General features: G+C 40.8%; 1 protein-coding gene across 1 annotated transcript in view; it reads left to right on the top strand.

Annotated features, from left to right (window-relative positions):
* The first annotated feature begins 1203 nt into the window (after window positions 1-1203).
* The window catches only part of LOC142494589 (carbohydrate sulfotransferase 1-like), a 46966-nt gene continuing 33669 nt past the window's right edge, over window positions 1204-14500 (top strand). Inside the window, exon 1 of the mRNA XM_075599037.1 lies at window positions 1204-1323. The gene's annotated coding sequence lies outside the window, so the exon portion shown is untranslated. The remainder of the gene's footprint in view (window positions 1324-14500) is intronic.

Genomic DNA, 14500 nt, shown 5'->3' with positions numbered 1-14500 from the left:
TATACTCCTGAGTTCCCTGTCTGTGCTGTACCTTGTAAAGTGGTTTTGTCACTTGGTTTGCCAACCATAACTTGAATGTGTCCAAGGTATCGGAATGCTTTGGGTGTTTGTTTTTGTTGTTGTTTGTATCTTAGCTTTTTTTTTTTTTTTTTTTATGTCTGTGGATTTTAGTATCTACAGTTAAATTGTCAATTACTTTTGTCCTTTATTTATGAACCTGTGATTCTATCATTTCAGCAAACAGATAAAAGTACAGGGAAGTAAGTATCTGGTTAATAAGTAACTGCCACAAGGTATGTCAATTTTGCTCTGGGAAAAAAACAGACAATATGAAATGTTCATCTAAAATGTAAGGAGTCTCTCTGATAAGTAGGAAAAGCTGGTTTATTTACAAACACATATGTACTGTAGTCTAAAGATGACTCACAGCTGCCAAAGAAACCAGGTCAAATAATGAGAATAAAGCCTTGTAGCGTATTACTTCCACCAAAAGCCACCAAATGTCTTGATTTGCCCAGGTCTGTATTAAGCAAACACAGATCAGGAATAACTGTCCAGAACATAGAACATTAAAAAAAATGAAATTACCAAGCCTATGTTTTCTTTTAAATAAACGATTAACCTTTTTATGAAATTCCTACTCTTTCTGCAATATGTTGTACACCTGTTACTGTTCAGTCTTCCAGCAATGTGGTATTTCTACCTTTTACTGACAGAGACACAATGCTCAGTGTAGTGTAGTCAACTCTGGCAGCGAAATGGTTAAACGTTTGCCACTAGTCCGAATTATTTAGACGAGGCATATTAAAAAACACCCAATCACCAATTCATCTCCATCTAACGTCCCTATTTAATTATCTCCTGTTGAATGATGCCTAATTCATGTTGTTTATTAAAATGATATCTCATCACTGCAGAGCCAGTCGTGCACCACATAATTAAACTGTGAATATTGTTTGACAAATGCTTTTAATTTAGGGAATCCAGATACAAAATGGTATATATTACACTCATTTAATGCATGAAATCTGCTGTAAATATGCTGCTCCTTCAGGGAAAGCTGCCACAGCCTGTGTTGCTGCTAGAATAGCTGAAATTGGGCTTTAATGTACAATGTAGGGATGCTCTGTCTGGTCTCTCCTCCTTTTTATTAGATCAAGTGTGACATTCTCTGATTGGCTGATTCTTAGGGTTTCCTGGAACAGAACACTATTTAAATACCAGTAATTTCCCAGTAAGAAAGATGCAGACCTGTAACAGAACAGCTCAGATAGGACTCAGGCTGAATGATTTTAAAGGTCTTCAAATGCAGGTAACAATAAGGTAAGTACTATGCTTATCATGTCTTCCACACTACACAGGGAAAGACAATGGCAGAATCCACATCACTGAGCATGATTAGAATAAAGCCTCTCTGTGTTATGTGCAGAACAGATCTTGTGTACTTTTGTTGACAGATACAACATTGCTAATCTATACAGAGCAGCATTTTCTGAAGTGATGGTGAACAGCCAATATTAAAGAAATCCACCATTTTTATGATGATGTTTTTACTTGCACTCATTAGGGATTGAAACGGTAACAAAGGCACAGTAAACATATTAACAGCATATATTTCACTGCTATTATGGGTTCTCATAACACTTTCATCCATTGTATTGGACCATGTAAAACAGTTTGTTGACATCTATTAGCATACCTTGTTTATGGTGGGTTTTTAACAAATATGATATTTACTTTACTTGGCATACTTGTAAAATTATATTTGCATGAAGTCACCAGATAACAGTGAACAGTGCATGGCAGGAACCTTTTTACATGCTGTAGGCAATATGTAGCCATAACTGAAAAGTCAAATAATTATTTTTATCAGCTACTGTAAAATCCAATTATGTGCAGAGCAATTGGATGCTGCACCTAAGAATATATTTCATCAAACCTATTAATATTATCTCAGAGACTTGTCACCGCAGCAAACAAGACCTGCTTACAATAACTTAAATGAGACATTTTCATGATGTGTACATTATCCAAACATCACATGGTAAGACATTATCCTTAACCTAAACAATATTCAAGGCTTACAATTACGTTTTTTATTTTTTATTTTTAATCTAGAATTGACTACGTGATTCCAGTTAGAACATCTGTGCTCTTTAAACTTATTACATGTTTACTAATTTTACTGGCAGCAAACAATGTCATATAATAATTTCTCTGGTCACCTATTATCAAATCACCACCATGATATTATAAACGTGAGTGATCCTATTATAAATGATTGTGATCTGTAATGATACTTTTGTTGGATACTAAAGAGCTTTAAAAAAAAATAATAATATTTGGAGCTCCTTGGTTGTAAGATCAGGATTTCACCATTTCACTGCTTCAAAGATATTTATTGTACTATATTGCAACTCTTCTCCTGCAGCAGAGGGGTTAAATAAAATACCATCTATAATAAGTCTACAGTGAACCATTTTTACAGCGAGCTCCTGCTTTCTGCACAGATCCCTACATCAGAAAATCCCCTATAACAGCTGATTTTCTTCTTCACCTTATATATGAAACACCAGATATATTTTAAGTTAACTTCACATGGAATATAATGCATATTATTAATGCTTATCTGTATATAATAAATATTAAGTAACATGTGATGTGGAAGCAGAAATATGTTGGAATTTTTACACATGATGTTGCAATTTTAATAACCTTTGGTTCACTGTATTTGTATTTTTTTGTCTTGGGTTCAGATTCATCTGGTGAACATATCATTTGTTCAGTATAAGGACTCAATGGGTTTATACTCTTCTGCCATTGCCATCATACTGTATTTTCACTCCCTAACCCCAGCACTTCCTGCCCACCCATATGACAGTGGATTTAGCCCTTTTATTTAGTTATTCTGTTATTCTATGTACAGTAGCAGGCAGCTCTGTGTTTTCTTCATGGACTTTTATTAGACAGATAATCATGTCATAATATTCACTGTGGGTGTGTGAGACAGACATACCATGTCTGAAAAGTTCCCCAAGGCTGGCGAATAGGTTCTTTATTAGCATTTAATATATAGCTACACACTGTGTCCTGCTTACAAATTGGAAGCATAAATCCATCCAAGTTATCAAAAAATATTAATTTGTACATGGGTGAGTAATACAGTATAGGGTATGAATAGGGAGGGATACCCAAGGTTTTACATATTGATGCCCTAATACCCTGAAAATAAACATACTGTTCTGAAGATACTCTGTTGTATCTCTATATGCTTTTAGCCTCTTAAACCGTGTTCTCTTAAAGTTCATCATGGTTGCTTCTCACTTTTCTACTCTTTATTCTACATTAAGTATCAAAAGGAAAACCAGTGCCAGGGTGGATTATATCTAAAAGCATTAAAGGTAGCAGTGGGAGTCAGCATTTTAATGATTGTAGGAGAACTCATAATTAATTTCCTGGTTTCTGCTCTCTAAGTAAAAAAAAGTTTAATTGAAATAAAAAGTCTTATTTAATTGACGTGTATGTATGTATGTATGTATGTCTTTATTTGTATAGCGCCATAAAATGTACATAGCGCTTCACAGTAGTAATACATGTCATATAAATAACAAATATAAATAACAGATCATGGGAATATGTGCTTCAGACATACTGTAAAAGTAACATTAAGGAAGGAGTCCCTGCTCCGAGGAGCTTACAATCTAATTATAGTATAGTCACAATGTGTTACAGTGCCCATGTTACTGCATGTTCAGTTATAGAGGAAGGTGCCAAGCATGAGCTGTTGCTTTGAGGTATAAATTGATTTACATCTTGGTTTCTTAGTGGCCTGAATCCCTTCATATTTTAATTTTATGATTATGCAGAGTGGCCTTTCCCTAGTTTAAATGAGTGTGTCTCACAGAGCTCCATCACGTGACTGGTTGGAGGGAAAGTGAAGGTTGTCATTTTCATATAGGGAGCTATAGAATAGAACCAGATACATAGTTGCAGCATTGAGCAGCTATTGGATTCAAAACAAGACCAAAAAGTCTAGGACTTGCATGTTGAGCCCCAATTTCAAGCCAAGAGCTTGGTAAGGCAGTAGTTTTACACAGCAATGTTAATAATAATAATAATAATATTAGCATGTTCTTGTATAGCGCTGCTGGTTGTACGCAGCACTTTACAGAGACATTTTGCAGGCACGGGTCCCTGACCCGTGGAGCTTACACTCTATGTTTTTGGTGCCTGAGGCACAGGGAGATAAAGTGACTTGCCCAAGGTCACAAGCAGCCAACGCCAGGAATTGAACCAGACTCCCCTGCTTCAAACTCTTAGTGCCAGTCAGTGTCGTTACTCACTGAGCCAGTCCCTCTCCTTCTTAATACACCCAAAAGTCTACAAAGTCAAACCCTTATATTCCCTTAAAGCAGCAATACTACATTCCTTCCTTTTTTTTTTATTCCTTATTTGTATATGTAAAGCATGTGACAATGTATAACTCCACATTCTTACCTAAGCTGGCAATCGTTTGGTGCTCCTGTTATAAATCTGTAAAAATCATGATTGTGTGCCTAACATAATGGTCGCTTTTCAGTTTCAATCAATCCTTCAGTCAATGTACAGGAACTCAGCAGCTATAATGTATCCTGATATTACTAAGGTAATATTATGTGTCACGGGAGACCAGGATTTTTTTGTTACAAATTTATAGCGGGATCATTCAATAGGCAAAACAAGGCAGTGAAATAAAATGGGGTTTATTTGGATACAGCCTCTGAAACACAGCAGAAATACAAAAGACAGAAATATAGACACTTACTGGGGTCTGGGGTTTGAGATCTAGCCTTTTCTAGGTGCAGGGCGACACTTGCAAGGGCTTACCCTGCTCGGGACCTTGTCCCGGATGTCGTGGACTGAGATTCGGTAGAAAGTCCCAACCGGGACTTTGTCTTGATCGTCCTGGAACTGATTTCGGCACGAAACCCTGACCGAGACCGCTACGTTCTTAAAGGAGAACTTGGTCCTCGCTAACTCATTGCCACCCGCTGGGCAGGCTCCACCAAGTCTGGCAGATACAAAAGGTGTCCCCAAAGGGTGCCCTTTGTTCTCTGGACCTGGTAATTCGCCCTTCCTCGTCCACCAAATGGTCTTCTCACCTCTGGACATCCTCTCCTCTTTGAACTATGGACTCTATACAGTACAGACATGCAGCGTCTATGCTGATGCCCTGGCTGACTCCATAAAGTCTTATGACAAATGTATAAAACATTATAAAGTACACTTGAATAAAGTATGCACCTTGGGGAACCTTATACTTATAAAGGAAATGGATTTGGACTTGAAACTCAGGAGTCTGTGGGACACTGGGTTGCCCCGGTGTAATTCACCCCACGTACCGTCAAATAATGCCTGCTCGCCGGGGAGAATTAAAGGACTGTCGGTAACTTCGGCCCCCGAACTCCTGCATACAAAATAATTGTATTTCTACCCAAATACCCCACCTAAAACTTACACATACAAAGTTTCACAGTTCTAAGGCCAAGGGAACATGAAAAGAGAAAAAAGCCGGGGTCACTTTATTTGTCACATGTATAACCCCAGGTCCATGGCTTATGGTGCTGATTAGCTGCCAGAGTCCCCACGGTTTCAGGGGTAACCAGAGGGCTTAACCTTTATTGTATAGCCTGATTACCCCCTTCCGTCACATTATGTATTGTTAGGCCTCGTTCAGGGTGCAGGCTTCGGAGGGAGGGCGTGCTGCCGTGCGTGCTGCCGTGGGACACAAAGTATTCAAATTGAATACTGGTTGTCAGGGTAGCAGCTGCCCTGTCTCCGAAGCCCGGAGTTGACGCTGGCTACAGTTTCAGTAAACAAAAATATTCGTTTTTTGAAGCTGCAGCAGCGTCACTGGGACCTCGGCAGCCAATGAAATCATTCTTGAGAATGATTTCATGACTGCAACTTGGATCCCTAACCTGCCATCTGTAGCCCCGCCCCCTCCCCACCTCCTCAACTCCTGAAAAAGTCTGCTGGGAGGATGAACACACATCGCCCAGCAGACTGCCGCCCTCCCTCCCGAACGCCCTCCCTCCAACTCCTGCCTCTGGCACCCTGAACAAGGCCTTAGGCTAAGGCCCCGGTCACGGCGCTGTAATGCGCGCCCGCGCTTTTGGCTGCGCGTTACGGCGATTCCCCAGTCTGCAGCTCACTGCAGGAGCAGAGACCGGGGGGGCGTGGCGGAGGAGTGACGGGGGCGCGGCCATGACGTCATCCGGCAGGTTCGCCCTCATTGGCTGAACCGCCGGGGGGCGTGCCTAGCCGCTCGACGCGAGTTCCTGCTCTCAATTCCTCGCAGCGGGCCCGGCGCCATTGCGGGGAGGGCTCTCGTGAGCGCAGCGTCCGCCACAGCGGACGCTGTAGCAGGCAGCGGAGGCAAGGCCTTACAGTTTACAGCTCACACTGCTGGGTACATTGGCAACAAATTATCACGAACAGGAAAGTGTTGCAAATTTCTTGCACTGCTTTGGAGGTGTGCTAAAGCCTGCTATAAAGATCAAAGGATGCTTTAAAACTAATTCAAAATTTGATTTTTTTTTAATGCAGTAAGTATTATCCAATACTACAGAGCTGATTTATTTATTTTTTTAAAAACCCACATAAGATTTCACATTTTTCTGCTTTAAAATGGACAACAAAGATAACCCTGCTATGTACATATCCTACTGGATGCAAAACAATAGTGCAGAAAACAGCACCATAAATAACACAATGAATTCCATTGAAAGCAAAATATTTTCTTCCCTTGATAAATCAGGCGTTATTTATTTATTTTCCCACTGTTTTTCCCCCAGTTTGCAGCCAGTGGGCTTTAGCAAATAATCCCGTTTACTGTAGGTTTAACTGCTTGGGTGCAGATTAATGACCCGAATATTGTATTTATTTGGCCTCTGGAGGTTATGATCTGTAGGCTGCTTTAAATCACGCTGGGCCATTTTTATGCTTTGGTTATAACAATCCTGCTCTACTTTTATCATTGCATCTAATTTAATGCTTGGTCTGTCATGTGTAGCAATAAGGCTCAGGGAAAGCAATAAGGCTCAATAAGGCTCAGACACACAGACACACTACAGCTTGTTTTCTGCTGATAATGATCATTTTCACTAGCTAAATATCCTTACAAAGTGCTTAATATCCTTCTAGAAATGTCTTGTAGTGTCATACTTTTTAATGATATATAATTGTATCCAGGGTCACTGAAAGGGGGGGAGAGCCGGGACAAGTGTCCCTGGCCCGGTGGCCGTGGGGAGGCCTGCTGGCGCTTGAAGTTGGCCCCGGCCAGAGTTCAGGCTCAACTTGTGTGTCCGGCTGCCAGACTTGTGGTTGATGCCAGGCTCTGGCCCTCCCAAGTTGCTGTGGGCCTGCCTCTCTGCTTCACTGTCCTGCACTGGGCCTCTCTTTGATGTTGGTGCGAGCCGGAAGCTGGCACTGGTGAGCACCGACATCAGAGAGAGGCCCGGTGCAGGACAGTGAGGGGGAGAGGCGGGCCCGCGGCAGCAGCATAGGAGAGCGGCAAACAAAGGGCCGGCAGCCGGACGCACAGGTTGGGCCTGACCTCTCGCCGGTGCCAGTGCCGGCCAGGACCCCCGAAACCACCGGCATGAGAGGCCCGGTATGGGAGAGTGAGAGAGGCCCGCAGTAGTGTGGGAGAGAGACCATCCCCAAGGTAACTGTAATAATGTATTTAGGGGGTACTGTAAGTATGTATTTGGAGGGGCTAGTATAAGAATGTGTTTGGGGGAGTAATGTAAGTATATATTTGGGGGTAGTGTAAGTATGTATTTTGTGGGGGATTGTGTGGGTATTGTGGGGGGGGTTAATTATTGTGGGTGGAATTGTGTGTGTGGTCAGGGAGAGTTGAGGGAATGAGTGTGAGGAGGGAGCATGATTGAGTGAGAGGGAAGTAATTGAGTGAAAGGCGTGTGAGGGGGGAGTGAGGAAGAGGAGGGTAAGAGTGAGATGGGGGAGAGAAATATATAGGGAGAGGGGGCGAATAGAGGAGGGGGCTTGCAATACCACTGACATTGGGGATAGGGGGGGTAGGGGGGTCTTGCGAGCTGTAACTGTAGTCCTAGGCCCCAGGAAATCTGTCGGCAGCCCTGATTGTATTAAGTAAGTATTATTGATAACATCCACTACAACAGTGGTGCTCAACTCCAGCCCTCAAGACCTTCCAACAGGTCAGGGTTTAAGGGTATCTCAGCTTCAGCACAGGTGGCTCAGTCTGAAACATGAAGGTCAGGTGAACGTTCTCATCATGAGCAGACACCAGGCAGTTTATTTACTAAAGTCACCTGGGCACAAAACTAGGGAAAAACTAATGCCAACAATACATTTAACATAGGTTGAACTTGATGGACATACGTCTTTTCCCAACATCATCTACTATGTAACTATGTAACTATGTAACTATGTAACTATGTAACTATGTAACAAAATACAACAGATGTATCAAACCAAAAATGCAATTGCTTTCAATGGGATTGGTTACCTTTGATAAATGTTGCACTGGTTTAGCTCTAGTTTTGCATCTCAGAGACTTTAGTAAATAGACCACAAGGTGACTGACCATTTATCTCTATTCCTCGCTGTGTGGATCTCCGGTCCATATATGCTTGCTACCAGTCAAACTCATACATGTGGTTGCCAACCATAAATGTTTGGTGTCTACTGTCATTGTAAGTTAATTTGGTCAAGGTAAATGAATTTCATAACAAGAGTAAGACAACAAGGATTATCTGTACTTTTAGCAAGACCTGTGCAAGATGTCAATAAATGTGCTAAACTGTACTATACATTTCAGATACACTGACCTTGGCCCATTGCAGACGCACTTACCAGAACTCCCTTCTGTCCCTGTAAGTTCTCCCCACTTACCACATAGATTGTAAGCTCTTTGGGGCAGGGACTCCTTTTCCTATTGTTTTATTTCTCACATGCCTTTTCCCATTAAGTGTTATAATATTATGTCCCGTGTGTTACTGGTGTGAATCACTATGTACACGGATAGCCATATATAAATACAGATATAAAGAAAGCACACCATATATACTAAACCATTAGCTCACAATTGGCAAGTGTGCGTGCCATAAATAGTATAAAAAAGATACTTCACCAAAACCAAATAACCAGGGAAGGAGACACAGCACTGCAGGAAGATGGGAAAAAATGGGATTTAGTCCATAGGTATCCAACGTTTCTGAGCCATGTCAGGGCCCCTTTATCAGGGAGGTGCATCACCCTGATGAAGGGACCCTGAGATGGCTTCGAAACGTTGGATAGCTATGGATTAAATCCCATTTTTTCCCATCTTCCTGCAGTGCTGGGTCTCCTTCCCTGGTTATTTGGTTTTGGTGAAGTATCTTTTTTAAATGCAGATACACATACATAGAATAGTAACTACTCGCATAAGTCACTACACATTGACACTATCCCTGACCAATGTTTACATCTGTTGACGCAGTGGGACTGGGAACGATCCAAATGGCCACTAATGTCAAGAGAATGAATGTGATGCAAAGTAAATGGCTGAATTTTGTATCCGAGTGTAAACAAAGCTTAAGATAATTTGTGAATCTGTGTTTAGAACAAGGTATCGATTTACTATGACTTTTCTCGTCCATACTGTCGTTCTAAAAGTGTATAGTTCATATAACTCACACAGCAAAGGTTCAGCAAGATTAAAACTGCTATACACTGGTAGTCTATAATGAACCCACATGTATATCAAAACAGATCATCCTGTTGGGTGACTATGAATTTTGCAGTTGATTACTATATACTTGAAACACTTTTTTTTAAAGACGCTTCTATTTATTTAATTTATTTAATAATCAAATACTTTACCAGGAAGTAATACATTGAGAGTTACCTCTCATTTTCAAGTATGTCCTGGGCACGGAGTTATGATGACAGATTCATGGCCCCACAGCAGCTGGTCTCAGGAGAAACAATGGAGGTGAGGGCTCTGTAGTACGAAGGTATTAATGAGGACATCACTCTGATGTTTTACATTACAGTGCAAATCAGATTAGTATGTCTTTTCTGACACCATAGCACCTATTACCAGCTAATAGTACTTTCAAACCAGATGAGATTCTAGAACCTCCTCATCTATCTAAAAAAAAAAAAAAAAACATAATCAATATTTTACATAAACCATGATCATGTTCCCCAGATATTATTGAAATTTTGGGTTCAGTGCTACAGCTAATTACATTTCATCCACACTGCAAACAGAAAATACATTAGTTGCTTTTAAGCATTTATTGGCATTTTTTATTTAACTTTTGATACGAACCATTTTAAATATTTAAATAAAGTTGAACTACATTCTGTTTCTATAGAAAATAAAGAACAAATAAATAATACGATGTTCTAATACCTTAAGGCATGGCAAACTGGGGGCGTGGGATTTTCTGGGGGGTGTGGTGCTTACAGAAGCCCTGCTCGTGTCCTGAAGGCACTTAAATTAAATGCCAGGGGAGTGTCGAAGGCTTCTATAAGGTCCTTTACCTTGGCTAAGATGGCTTCTGGCAACATGTCGCCATGGCAACACGGCGGCAAATGACGTTGTGACGTCAGAACACAAGGTAAAGAGGGGGGGGCGCACGTAGGGGGGGAGAGCTGGCAGTGGGGCGCAGGAGAGAAAGATTGCGCAACCCTGCCTTAAGCCTCTTTGGCAACTTCTCGTGTGCCACACACTCAATGATATTGTGTCCATTTCTCAAACACAATAAAGCAGGGTGGCCAACTCCCGTCCACACTACCAACATCACAATCACATCAACACCTGAAGCATGCTGGGTAGTGGTCATCTTTACTCTGATCTCTCCTTCATTCCTCACATTAAGTCCCTCACGAGGTCCTGCCATCTCCACCTCCAAAATATTGGCATGGATACGCCTTTTTTCTCACTCATGATATAACTAAAATCCTAAATCCTTCACTCATCTTGTCCTACATTGACTACTGCAACCTTCTCCTAGTTGAAATTCCCCTTATCCACCTATCCCTACTCCAATCCATCCAAAATGCTGCTGCCAGACTAATCTATCTCACTCACCGCTCCACTTCTGCTACTCCACTTCGCAAATCCTTACACTGGCCTCCCATACCCTCTAGAATCAAATTTAAAACCCTAGCTCTGACTTACAAAGCTGTCAACAATGCTGCCTCCCCTTACAGCTCAGCCCTCCTCCCCAAATACGTCCTTAAACGCTCCCTACTTTCTGCCCACAACATCCGCTTTTCCTCCTGCCTTATCACCTCCTCTCAATCCCGTCTACAGGACTTCACCCATGCTGTCCCCTCTCTCTGGAATTTCCTACCACATACTGTACCATCAGACTCTTCCCCAGCTTTTATACACTTAAAAACTCCCTTAAACTCACCTTTTCAAGGAAGCCTATCTGGTATACTTCAAACATCCAACTGTCCCCATTAACCCCTCGAACCACATTTGGACCAGCTTTGCGACTGGACCAATCTCCACGCAATGTAACGCCCCCTAACATCTCCACACTCAAACCTTAATGGGATCAGCTGTCAGGCTGGACCTTACTCCAACCTGAGGTATACTCCATCCCACAGTGAGAAGCCACTTAACTTTTTTGTTTCAACATTGTCTTTACATTGTAAGCTCTCACAAGCAGTGCCCTCATTATCTTCTGTATCTGTTTGTGGATGTTTGTCCTTATTTGTATGTGTATGTCATTCTGTTTATGTAATTATCAAATCTCTGTTACCCCCATTGTACAACACTGCAGAATATGTTGATGCTTTACAAATAAGCGCTTTATTAATAATAATAAGAGAAGATGAGCACTTCTATTTCATCCCAGACATCAGGAGATTAATTGGGCCATGCCATCTCTAGTGATTATATGCCCCTGGACAGTGGCCTAGCTAGACATTCGCGTGCCCCCGGGCAAAAAAAAATCAGGGCCCCATTGATATTAATACTGACTAGAATTTTTTCTCCCTCTCATCCTCTCCCTGATCCTCTATCTCAGGGGTGTGCAAACTAGGGGCCAAAAAGTGATGCACTATGAGTGCTCATTTACATGTCATTACCCAGAATCCCTGGCAGCCGTGGAATCACGGTATGCTGTGTGATTATGGGCTAAGGCAAGTGTGGAGATGTGTCTGAGACGTGTAAATATGCACATAAGTGTTTAAGATTAAAGTACTCTGGATGGTTCTTATTATTTTTTTTAACTCGCCCTAACTTGTTAGTGTACCTGCATAGAGAAATAATGGAAATGTAACATAACACACTTGCTGTCAGATAGGCCAGTAACACAGTTCTTGCAAATTGTTTGCAAGGGACTGTAGTTCTGATGGGGATAAGAGGTCACTAGAAACTGGTGAAGAGCTCTGTGAGCTGGGAAACTCAAAATAGCCTCATCGTTGCAGATGGAATTCTGACAGGGAAGCAGTTAAATACCTTGTCTTCTGCAGTTTCTACATTTCAATGAAACAATTAGCTTGTATCTATGGAATGCTTTATTCTTTACCTTCAATGAGGGCAGATATGTCAGTAGCAATGAATTAACATATAACTTAAAAGGACTTGGGTTTTGCACCATCTTAAAACCCATCTAATCCAAAGACAGAAAAGGCAACAAAAACAACACACTGTGTCTCCTTCTAACATGTGGAGAGAAAATTCTTTAAACATCTACATGGATTTATAAATAGCTCAGTACTAAATGGGGAAAAAAATAATCAGATAATAGATGCATCTTGATTAGAGATGAAAACCTCCAGGTATGGAAATCAGATTTTGGGTCTTGGGACCAAAAAGGGTTTTTCGTTGCGGATTTTTCTTTCTCAGTGGGACTTCACTGTTATCTATTTGAGCACTGATGCTAAAAAATATATATAAATGAGACTGACCCCAAAACAGTGAGACTCACAGGGAACTAGTGAGAGTTGACATGTCTGCACGATCATGGTCACAGTGGGTAAGGGTAGGGGTCATTTGAAATGTTGTAATCATCAATAGGATGTTACCTTTGCTGCTCTATTCTCAGACCATTCAGGAGGATAGCAGTCCTTTTGTTTCTGTGTTATAAATAATATTGTGGTCTCCCATCAAGCTCTCACTATCAAAGGGGCCGTCAGCACAATGCAGGGGAAAGGAGATCACAAGGCAACAGTAGAGAGAAATACTCCGTCTGTACAACATGATTTAAACCAGCAACGCATGAAATATGCTTCACCCAAGTAAGTTGGCTGCACAGAAGCTATTAGCCTGAGTGCATATTTTTTTTTTTTTAGAAGATAAGTGTATTTTTATTTGAAAATCACTCGCAGCCTCCCTGCTAGGTAAGGAAGTACCTCCAAAATTAGGTAGGATTCCCCTTTTTATTTTGCTATTTTTAAAGCCTGTTTGTAGGATTTACACACTCACATTATAAGCACAAATTGCCATATTCTATATTGTATAACGTGGTTGGTCGGACTAGTTTTGTCCAAAAATCCCCATTCAAGTAAATGGAAATTTTTGGTGAAATTAGCCCAAATGACCACTGTGGATAATATAGATTACCCCCAAATCCCTCCTTGTGGTTATCTGATGTGCAGTTGGTGTTAATGATGGGTTATATTAACAACATGACATATGAAATGGTTAGAGAATATTTTAGGGTCTCCCTGCTGGCATAGAAATGTTAAAACAAAATTCAAGTTTCATTTTCTTGGTTTGATCAATCAAACCAGTGTTTAAACAACAGGAAGAATGTACATAATAATAATCTATGTTATCTTCTGCTGCTTTAGCCAATTAATGGTGTTGGATTACATAAACATCTGATTTAATATTTTTGGACAAAAAAAACTGCAAGCCTGTGAACTACATCAGTAGATTGGCACGTATGATTTCTTGAATACTTTGATGTGATTTTCTGAAATATTTGCTATTTAATCCCCAGTTGCAATATAGTAAATTGCTCCTGATTTGAGTTCCTTTGAGTTGTCACACACACCCAACACTGCTAGTATTTCTCTCTGATGAACAGCAGAGGTCTCTAGTACATGAGGCATAATGGCAGATGGCGACTGTAGTATTTTATATAGAGCTTTCATCCTAGCAATGAGTGTAATGCAATCACAGAATAAGCATTGACACCTAATTGGATAAGGTAATCCTATAGCCATATATTTTACAGCTAGCTATTAACCTTTTCTCTGTTTTCAGGTGCGAGTAGAAAGACATTTTTTTCTTTTTGCTTTTTTTTCTAAGACATTTTTAAAAGGCCAAGTTTTCTGTGCTGTGGACACCAGATTTTATTCTAAGATCGTTACATTGTTTTAGTAAAGGAAGACATTATTTACATAACAGGCCTATCTGTTGCATTATATTATTTATTATTTTTGGAAAAGGGCTGGTCCCAATTGCCTCTCCAACCCCTGTCACATAAGTCCTTTGTAGCTACAGGCTGTGACAGGCCAT

This window comes from Ascaphus truei, chromosome 5 (genome assembly GCF_040206685.1).
Source record: "Ascaphus truei isolate aAscTru1 chromosome 5, aAscTru1.hap1, whole genome shotgun sequence".
NCBI classification, from domain to species: domain Eukaryota; kingdom Metazoa; phylum Chordata; class Amphibia; order Anura; family Ascaphidae; genus Ascaphus; species Ascaphus truei.
The sequence above is the reverse complement of the archived record's forward strand: the minus strand, read 5'-3'. Positions and strand labels throughout refer to the sequence as shown.